General features: G+C 43.6%; 1 protein-coding gene across 1 annotated transcript in view; it reads left to right on the top strand.

Moving 5' to 3' along the window:
• Positions 1–2,834: 2,834 nt before the first annotated feature.
• The window catches only part of LOC145455462 (uncharacterized), a 126,391-nt gene continuing 118,745 nt past the window's right edge, over positions 2,835–10,480 (top strand). Inside the window, exon 1 of the mRNA XM_080333443.1 lies at positions 2,835–4,303. The gene's annotated coding sequence lies outside the window, so the exon portion shown is untranslated. The remainder of the gene's footprint in view (positions 4,304–10,480) is intronic.

Here is a 10,480-nt window from a genome sequence, read left to right as displayed (position 1 = left end):
TACGAGACGCGTTGAACATACCTATTGTGAAATCGAATTTCAAAAGTTTACTGAGACAGTTTAAAGCCGCTGGAAACGCCAACATCAACTTTGCGAATATCGTTGATCAAGAGCACGAGTATCGGGTTAGGAATCTCGACTTGCGAAAGGAGTCGAAGCGTCGCGAAACCTTTGAGAAATGGCCCAGCTATCCCATACCACGGGCGGTCGGCGAGTTGGCAAAACAAGGTTTATTCTACCTCGGTGACCTGGACAGAACGCAGTGCTTCAACTGCTCCGGCGTTCTACGCAATTGGAGGCCTACAGACGATATATCTGAAATACACTTGACGTAACGCCCGGATTGTTGTTTCGCACGTGGCGACGATTCGGGGAATGTGGCGTTAACCGAGTACGAACGAGACAATTTGGATAAGTTGCTTGACGACAAAATACGACGTCTCACTTTACATCTGCAAGAACCAGAGGAACCCTCCGAGGACGAAAAGCGATGTCTTGAGCAACTATTTCCTTGTCTTAAACCCGTGAACCCTCTCATGTCGTCGTTGTCAAAAAGAATCGCAACGTTCGACAAGGGCTGGGAACCGAATAAAATTAGAGCTAGTGTTGAACAGTTAGCAAAAGCGGGGTTTTACTACGTTGATTCGGACAGAACCAAATGCTTTTACTGTGACGGCGGGCTTCGTTGGGACCGTGAAGACGAGGTTTGGACAGAACATGCAAAATGGTTTCCGCAGTGTGAATACGTACTCCGAACGAAAGGTATCGAGTTTGCGCAACGTATCGAAAAGACACACCCGAATCTCAATCGCCCTGTGATTAGAAACCCCGTAACCAGGCAAGAGTTGATCAAACGTCAAAAATTGATCTGCGGAAACGTCAGTCGTGTGATCGGGCTATGAGTTGAAAAGTGGCGATAAAACGATTGTAGTGTATCGACACCTATTTACGAGACTTGTGTAACTGTGACTTTTGTGCTGATAAAACTATCGACAAATGAGATTGGATTTAGTGAATTGTAAAATTATTTGAGCAATAAGAAGATGACGGGGGCGCAGTTGCTTACTAGGAGAGTCAGTCGGTGTGAATAAGCAGGCGCGTGGTCAGCAACGAAATACAGTCACTATTTCTGAGGTACTCGAGTCAGTTTTGTCTACTATCACAGTTACCAACGTGCTTGAGCTCGACAGTTTTATGGGGACCTACTCTTTTATAATTAGGATAGAAAGCGATATCACGATACTGACATTCCCTTAAAACTACTTGAGTACTCCAAAACCATATTTTGTCATTCCGTTTGAAGTAAATGTAGCATGTGTTGTAAATCGCTCCAGCTATCTCGATAACCTCGCCAGAATGCGTAGTCTCGTCTGGATCTGCAGTGCTCAGCACATTGTGTATACACAGAGAGGGACTGCAGTGGCGACTTGCGTCAGTCGAGTAGCGGACGATGTCGATTTCACACGCGTTCCAAAGTACATTTTGTGAGAATGATGTACCACCACCTCGGCTATTCCCGGTACGACATGGGATCATTTCGCTGTACTAAGGTGGGTATACCCCGTCATGGTCGAGTGCGCTCGATCTTTTTTCATGTAACGGTAGTTTGGGGCGCTTTTACTATTCACATGTTTACACACGCCCACGTATCCACGTAATAGCCTGCACAATACCATCATAGGGTCATTTTCCCGATTTGGCTACGTAAATACCCGACTTTTTGTAATCTAGGCCCACATTTTGCGTTACTCGTGGTGTTTTTTTGGAAATGTTGAGCTAACAAGGAGGACAAACTGACAGAAAGAGAGTACATTTAGGTGAATTGGGTGACATATCTGGGAAATGGAGGACATATGCTCCCCTAAATGAGGCCGCATGGTAACCCTATTAAAATAGGAGGGTCGACGGGGACATCAAATATATCGCACTGTGTTGCTGTCAACCCGAAAACGCGAGTTTTGTCAAGTCGCAGATTGATGACTGACAGCGATTGTGTCACGCTCGATTGATCACAGCTGATTTACGTACATCACACCGCATCGTTGACCGTTGACCGCATGTTGACCGGTAAAGTTATTGTCATCGTTGTGTGATTTTTACCAATATACTCCTTGAGGTGACAAATCTGATCGCACTAATAACACCTGTACAGACGAACCAAACAGAATTCCGCCAAAGGGTCGATACCAAGTCTCCTTGTACGTAAATTATTATACAACGACACCTATATTACAGCAGAACAATCTTGTCTGGCCGGAGGAGGTCACGAAACATCTCCGGACCCGCCCCAGATTTCATCAGTTTTCAGCGAAGCCAGTCTGGATGCGGCCAAATGGCCTTGTGAGTCGGATTTATGCTGTATTTTACCCTCACAACATGTGGAAATAACAGGACTTTACGAGCCAGCCGGATTTTTTGGACTTTGATTTAGCAGCCCGAGTCGGGGTGGAGTCAGATTTCGAAATCTCCCCGCTCATCTTTACACCTCACCGAAAGAAGGCTAGATTGCCTCACGTGATCAGGGCACAATTCATCCTCATTATTGCACCACCGCATACAAAGTTTCGCTGTACGCAAATTAATGTACAACGACACTCCCCTTACAGCAGTGTCTTTGAGAGTTGGATTTATGTTACATTTTACCCAGCCTAATATATGGAGAAACCAGTACTTTACGTGCCAGTCGGATTTTTTGGACTTTGATTTTGCAATCCTATAGTCGCAGTGGATTCCAATTTCGAAATCTCCCACTCTACTTTACACCTCACCTCAGGCTATAGATCACATAACGTATGATCTACCACAATTCATTGCCATTATTGCACCACCGACGGTGTGTCTAGGGCGTATATCAACAGTGCAATTCCACGCTATATGCGCACGTGACGTAACTTCCTATTACGATAATATCGAGCATTTATAAACTCGTGCGATAGCAAATTCGAGATGAGACTTCATGCTAACCTACTGAATTACGTAGAAGAATAAACTGTGTTTTGAACATATATCCGTCTGAAGAGTTCACGATAGCAACGGTTCGAAGAGGACATTCTCTCAGAGTTAAGTACCAGACAGTTACAGCCTACGCAAGGACAAACTACTCGTCTGAGTTCTAATTACAGAGACATAATTACCTCACAATTTAACCGGTTGTTACAGCGCGTTTCAGCCAAATAAGGTCAGCCCACTGATCCCAACGGGTCATTGTTATGGCAATTGTGTTGCGGTTACCCGATTGTTCTAAACAATGCCGATATTTCAGACTTGGAGGACATATTCTAGGTGGATCAGCACACGATCAATATTTTAATTTATATTTTCGGAATCGGTGCAACAGTAGCTTTCGATCAAGACCAGATTCAATAATTTCTGCGCTCGGGAAGATAGCTTTTGGGTTGCCAGAAATCCTACAGTCGCTTACGCAAAACAATTTTTCATTCCAGCCCCGGCGAAGCGGAGCGAAGCTGCAAAATTGATCGTTGCCATTCCATGTTTAATTTCTATAGTAACACTCTGTCGAGTCAATATATCCGTAGTATGATGCTGCAAATATTCTCGGCGGTGTTGGCATACCATGTGTTGAGGATATGTTACGGCACACACGAGCACAACTGATTGTCTGCAGCGAAATTAGTCGAATTCGAACGACAGTGCGTGGCTGCCGAAGCAATAGTTCCTTAGCATGATATTGTAAATATGCTTGGAGGTGTTGGCATAACAAGTGTTGAGGATATGTTACGGTACACGCGAACACAACTGATTGTCTATAGCGAAATGAGTCGCTCTCGAACGACAAGTGCGTGGTGAGCTCGCGATCGATCGTACAGACGGGTAAAGCATTAGTTCGCCAACTGATCGATTCAAGTTGTACCTCGTGTACATTATACAGCATACAAAAATAATATGCCGCGGTAAATTGTATATCATTTACAAGCACCGGCACGATTACGCTTGACCAGACGTGAAGCAGTAAAAGAACCCATCATAAATACATTGTTTGGTTGGGACTGTCTGTCCTTATGAAGACGCTAGAACGCGGTATAGGTATGGAACAGCCACATTTGTTGCTTGCACCGAATACTAGGTACGTAATACTGGGGGTTAACACGTTGATGCGAGCAAAATTGAGAATCAGCTATTTGTTTAATTACTTATTATATTCATAATGTTACTTTATTTAAGCTAATCTATGTCGGGTCGCCTAAAACAAATTTCTACTAGGACATTCATTCTGATTCTCGGTATGACTCGAAATGACACACATATTTATAATAATAACAGATCATTTCTCGTTACTGTCTGGGTGGACAATAGGGTTGTTCAAAATTTGGAAAATGTTTGGAATTCTGCGTGTCCATCGCTTATTCTGTAGATTATTGTTAAAAAACAATAATGGGCTTGAAAGAAGCTCCCAGGAAAGCCGCTAACATTTGTCTAAATGCGTTTGAAAGTCGTTGTTGAAGAGTGGGCGGGCAACCGACAGCAGAGGCGGGCAATCACGAAACCACGGTTCTTGATTGGGTAATCGGCTAAGCTTCACTGATTACTGCAACAGCTGACTCGGATTCGGGAGCTTCGCTTTACTAAATTGAAAGTCTGTTTTGCTGAGGTAGAGTCTGTTAGTAGCGGTTGTGGTTCTGTACAAGCGCGTTGTGTGTTGATGAGTCATTAGTAGTACTGTAACACGTGTTCTTTGAATGCTTCACAGTCGATAGCAGTAGTTTATGCTTTGGAGCAACAATAGTGCAGTCATGGCAGAGGCAAAACGGCGAAAGATTGCACACATGCCGCAGCGAAGAACAAGATCCAAATCTGAGCAGTACTTGGTCGGATATACTTGCGATTACATCTGTGGCTCGAGATTACCTACTATACGAGAAGTAATGAGTTACTTGCTGCATCTGAAAGAGCATTGTCCTCAGTCAACCCCTACTCATGAACTATGTACTGTGGTGGTGGATGATGTAATGACAGTGTGGAAAATGGCGAGAATTGCGACAATGCAGAAATCATGTGGTGCGATCACTTCAAAACCTGCACGAAAGATGGCGTGATCTGAAGAAGAATCCGAAACAGGAAAGTGATCCCAAGGGTAAGAGGAGAAAATTCACTGATGATTTGGACAAGCTGTGGGATATTGGAAGTAGAGATGCCATAACAACAATAAAAAATGACATTTATCTATCACATGAAAGAAAGCTTCAAGACATTGCATTTTATGAAAATCAACGGCAATCTCGCCAGTCAATAATGTTGGGAAGAGACAAAATTCTGGCTAAAGACCTCAAAAAGAAAACAGCAGCCATTGCAGATCAAACTGTTGAAAACGTTTCACACGACTCAAGTTGTGACTATGTTGTTTTAGCATCATCGTCATCTTCAAAAGAGGGTGAGAGTTTGAGTTCAAGTTCTGACTATGATGCTGATGTTGGACTTGGCACCTCGACCCAATCCATTAAACTGATGGCACCTAAAAATATTATGAAAAATACGCATGTTTCCCAAGCTCTGGATCGATTGCAAGTAACTGACAACGATGCTGATGGGAGCATTTATTAAGGCTTGTGGAGGAGATATAGCCATGTTCTCCCTGTCAAGATCTTGCACGAAGAGAGCCAGGGAAACAAATCGCCTGGAAATATCTCAGGACATTTTGGAAAAATTTGCCGAAAATAGACCACAGCATGTTGCCATTCATTGGGATGGAAAGCTCACAGAGGATAGATTAGGAAATCGATATGAAGCTTTGTCAATTGTTCTAACTTGTCAACCTCAATACTCGGAAGGAAAACTACTTGGAATTCAGAAGATACAAAATGCGGCAGGTCAGACACAAGCTGAAACTACTTTCGACATAATTAAAAAGTGGGATATACAAGATGCTGTAACAGCTTTGGTTTTTGACACCACAGCAAGCAACAGCGGCTGGAAGAAGGGTGCAGCGAAGATCCTTGAGGACCTTCTAGGAAAGAAGGTTTTTTACCATGCGTGTCGGCACCATGTGTATGAGCTAGTAGTCAAAGACGTCTGGAAATGTTTATTTGGAAAAGCAACAACCGGACCAGAGAACACATGGTTTGCCCACCTTAAGAAGAGCTGGAGCAGTCTTGACAGAAAACAGCAATTCAAGACTCTGACTATTCCTATATGCTTTAAAGAACGAGCAGCAATGACAGTTGAGAACTTCAAGCTACTACTCGCCAGAAAAGATTTCTTCACACGGGATGACTACAAACAATGTGTGACTAATGCTCTTGCTCTTCTCGGTGCAGATGGAGATATACATCATCACAAACCTGGTGCAACACACCATGCAAGGTGGATGGGCACAATTCTGTATGCTCAGAAGATGTTCATGTGGGCTGATCAGTTACATTACAAATCTGAAGAAGTGGAACTGCTGCATCGCTTCAATTTATTTTTAGTTCTCTTCTATATCCCTGCCTGGGTTGCTTCCAGCATCGGTCGTGATGCAGCCGGTAATGACTTGAGATTCATCCAGGACATGTTGAGTTACAAGGAACATGATGAACAAGTTTCCAAAGCTGCTTCACAAAAGCTTTTAAAGCATGACTGGTATATCGTGGTGGAAACCGCTCTATATGCCTTGTTTTCGCCGAGTGAAAGCAATGAAACCCGAGAAAATATGGCAAAGACGCTCCTACAGGTAGAGCGAACTTCAAGTTTCAGGAGAGGCCCGCCATCGTTGAATGCAACTGTACGCATCAACAAGGACACTACTTTGTCTGATTTTATTGGGCCACAGTCGTGGTACATATTTGATGTTTTTGAATGCTCTGGGGCGTGGCTAGCTCAACCGGTTGATGTTTGGCACTTATCAGATTCCTACATCAGTTCTGTCAAAGTCGTTAATGATGCCGCAGAACGAGGTGTAAAGCTAAGCACAGACTATGCTGCAATCTTGACTGACAATGAGCAACAAAGAGTCAGTCTGCTTCAAGCTGTGGAACAGCATAGGAAGACAGTTGGAGACAGCAGGAAGTCAACTCTAATCAAAAGCCTGTAATCTGCAACTTGTGCCTGACAATGCAACACTGATCTGCAACGTACTTTTTTAATGTCTTTTGTAAATAGTGCTTTTCGCCTTCATTCAATTATGAATAAAAAGTGTAATATGCGTTTGTTTATGGGTGAGACGTCGACCAGTCATAACAAGTACTACTGAGATGTTGACTCCTGGTGGTAAATTTTTGAGTTTCACTCACTGTCAGTAACTTTTGGAAAGGTAGCAATATGCATGCATCTAGTTTATTCGTATCTCAACTAGCGAGAGCACCTGTGCAATACATAGCACTTTCTGCAGGTAGATATTAACTTAGGCGGTTGCGACGTTGTACTATGGACTCTTGGTGACAACATTAACAAAGGCAATATATCATGTCTGTAATGCCACCAACAGAAACGACTGCACAACAGCACGCAAAAATCGTTACCAGCAGTGTTCACAAAGTCGGTCTTTCAGCCAATCATTAGCTTATTATTACCGGCTTCAACCAATCAGGATTAATGGCTTCTCTTTGCCCGCCCACTTCATCGATTCCCCGCCCACTCGCCGACGGCTACTTTCAAACGCATTTAGACAAATGTTAGCGGCTTTCCTGCGAGCTTCTTTCAAGCCCATTATTGTTTTTTAACAATAATCTACAGAATAAGCGATGGACACGCAGAATTCCAAACATTTTCCAAATTTTGAACAACCCTAGTGGACAACAAAGCAAGCGGGTTCAAGTACGACAGTATGAGACAGACCACAAGCGTCACCTTACACAGCCGAACGTATGGACACCTAAAACACGCACCAGGATCTCATGGATCAGAAGAAAACTATACTGACGTCACGACCGGCAATTATTCCTATGACCCACCGTACACGAAAATGAATCAACCGCGGAACAACAAGTCAACCAGTTTTACGGGTTATTGTTCCCAAGCCACGAAATTGGACCACGGAACAACAGGTCAGGGCAGGCAACTATGATCACCGTCGTGTACGACCGAAGTCTGCTGTGAATCGTGGAAAAATACAGTAAAATTACAATGTATTATAATCAGGAGGCGAGTGGAAAAGTACAAGTAGAAGTACTCCAGTCTCATGTCTGAGTACAAAGGTCAATCCAGATTCTTTGTTCGTTTTCTCTCTATCTGTAATTATGGAATTCCCCTCCAGTATTGCTGCAAAACTGAGAATGAGCTAATTTTTTCACTGTTTATTATATTGATAATTCTTGTTTGTTTAAGTAAATAGGGTGCATGCGGGCAAATCGCCCATTACTCATACTACTCCCGCCATAAGACGCAATAGCCGCGTGCCACCCCTGCCATAAGACGCAATAGCCGCGTGCCACCCCCGGTTTCCCAGCCGCGTGCGACCCCGCCCATAAGAGCCCCTGCCAGGTCACGACCGATCATACTAACTACTAGTGTCCTCTTTTCAGATTTCCAAAATATGGTATCCCTAGCATACAAATGTTTCATCCGGCAAAATACAAATGTACGGTAGATGCACTGGCATATAGGACATTAGGGTTACCATATTTTTGTAACAGTCGTCGAGCATGTCCGCATTCAAGTCGAAACACAAGCAATCTCTTCTAAATGAATACTAGCCAGCCTTCAGGATTACCGGACCACGGTTCTTCGACCTCGCCCTCCGCCACATGCCACTTCGTTTTGTCGTTTGCGTCTTATATTCTCCGCATTACTTATCATTCAGTGTGCAACTGTGCATGCCTCTCCTCTTTTTCGCCTAGGCTAAGGTGGTTGTCTGATCTTAAAGGCTACTCCGAGTTGTTTCGACACCTTCCTATCTTTTTCATTGTATCGCAGTCTTGTGATGTTTGAAATAATATAATTAATATTATTAAAACGGACTGATTGATCAACTAACTTCTTCTGATTTCGTAAAAGTGTCCTTCTTTTCCGATTCCAAAATATGGTAACCCTACTGTAACGCAAATTTTTACCCTTTCAAGGGTTATTAAAGGGGCACTGCACTCAAAAAATGATGTGGTCTCAAATTGAAGAGCAGAACGAAAAAAAAATTTTGGCCGCAGCCGTTTTCTTCAGAACGCCACCGTAATGGAGCTGCAATTTATTGAAATTTCCAGAGTTGCAGCAGTCGCGGCTCCGGATAATCTCTTAACCCGTTACATGGCACGACGACTTCATCGTCGCACTTGCTCGACGCGATTACGCAGTCACGCAGAGGACGAGCTTCAGATAGTTGTCAGCCGATGTTCTGAAGCAAATATGTCTAACAAATATCATGTGTCTGTATCTTCCGCAAGACCACTACTCCAAAGGTTGTGCACTGTGCAGTCAATAATACATCTTGAAAATGACAGCTGTATCTGCATCAATATACAACTGTAACGGCATCTCAGTATCATTCAACTGGCAAATACTATAGAGTCGTGACAAGCTCCAGACACAAATCCTCCTGACCTAACACCGTACGTTGAGCGCCGCCTTGGTGTGCAAGACATGAGTCATTCATAACATCGACTGACAACTATCTAAAGTTCGTCCTCTGCGTAATCGCGTCGAGCAAGTGCGACGATGAAGTCATCGTGCCATGTAACGGGTTAAGAGATTATCCGGAGCCGCGACTGCTGCAACTCTGGAAATTTCAATAAATTGCAGCTCCATTACGGTGGCGTTCTGAAGAAAACGGCTGCGGCCAAAATTTTTTTTTCGTTCTGCTCTTAAATTTGAGACCACATCATTTTTTGAGTGCAGTGCCCCTTTAAAGTATGGACCGCAAAGGGTCTAATTTTGGGTCGACACGGTGCCAGAGCTATCTGATGTAATATTTGTTGAATTTATTGCAAAAAATCCTGCGATATTTTTCACATATCCAAGGTCACTGTGTTGGGTACTGTGGCCAATAAGCGAGACATGCAGAAAATATGGCTTTATCATGGGAATTCATGATAAGATTTGTCCGAATGGTTTTTCTGGAAAACATGGTCGAAGACCGTTGGGATGAGCTAATGTAGGGGTGTGCAACGATCGAGTTCAGGCCTATGAGACTCATTCATTTCGAGGCCAACCCTTTCTAAGTCGGGCACATGAGGACGTATAGTTTTGGCCATCAAACCGCTCATAAATTGTGGTGTCAAATCAGCCAAAAGCATAAGCGGCGTCAAAACCTTGGTGTAAAAATGACCTATGCTGGATAGCCAAACCCAGGGATATCTAGAACTTCTAGTTCTCCCTGCCAAGCCGTTCGATATGGATATGCTCCGTTGTCGGACGTCGGTACGGAATAGTCCCGTTCTTGCCATCAGAGTGGATAGTAGTACAACTGCGAAACGCAGAGGAATTTAATTCGCCCTAATTTGAAATCGCGTGCGCCAGACATGTTTTGTAGAGCTGTGTTGGGAAGAATTGTGGTGTCCTTAAAATCGTAGCATACAACTGGTAAAAAATGAATTCCTTTTCATGGGTAAGGCTCCGG

Source organism: Botryllus schlosseri, chromosome 14 (genome assembly GCF_051294905.1).
Source record: "Botryllus schlosseri isolate E-star chromosome 14, Bs_hap1, whole genome shotgun sequence".
In the NCBI taxonomy this organism is placed as follows: Eukaryota; Metazoa; Chordata; class Ascidiacea; order Stolidobranchia; family Styelidae; genus Botryllus; species Botryllus schlosseri.
The sequence above is the reverse complement of the archived record's forward strand: the minus strand, read 5'-3'. Positions and strand labels throughout refer to the sequence as shown.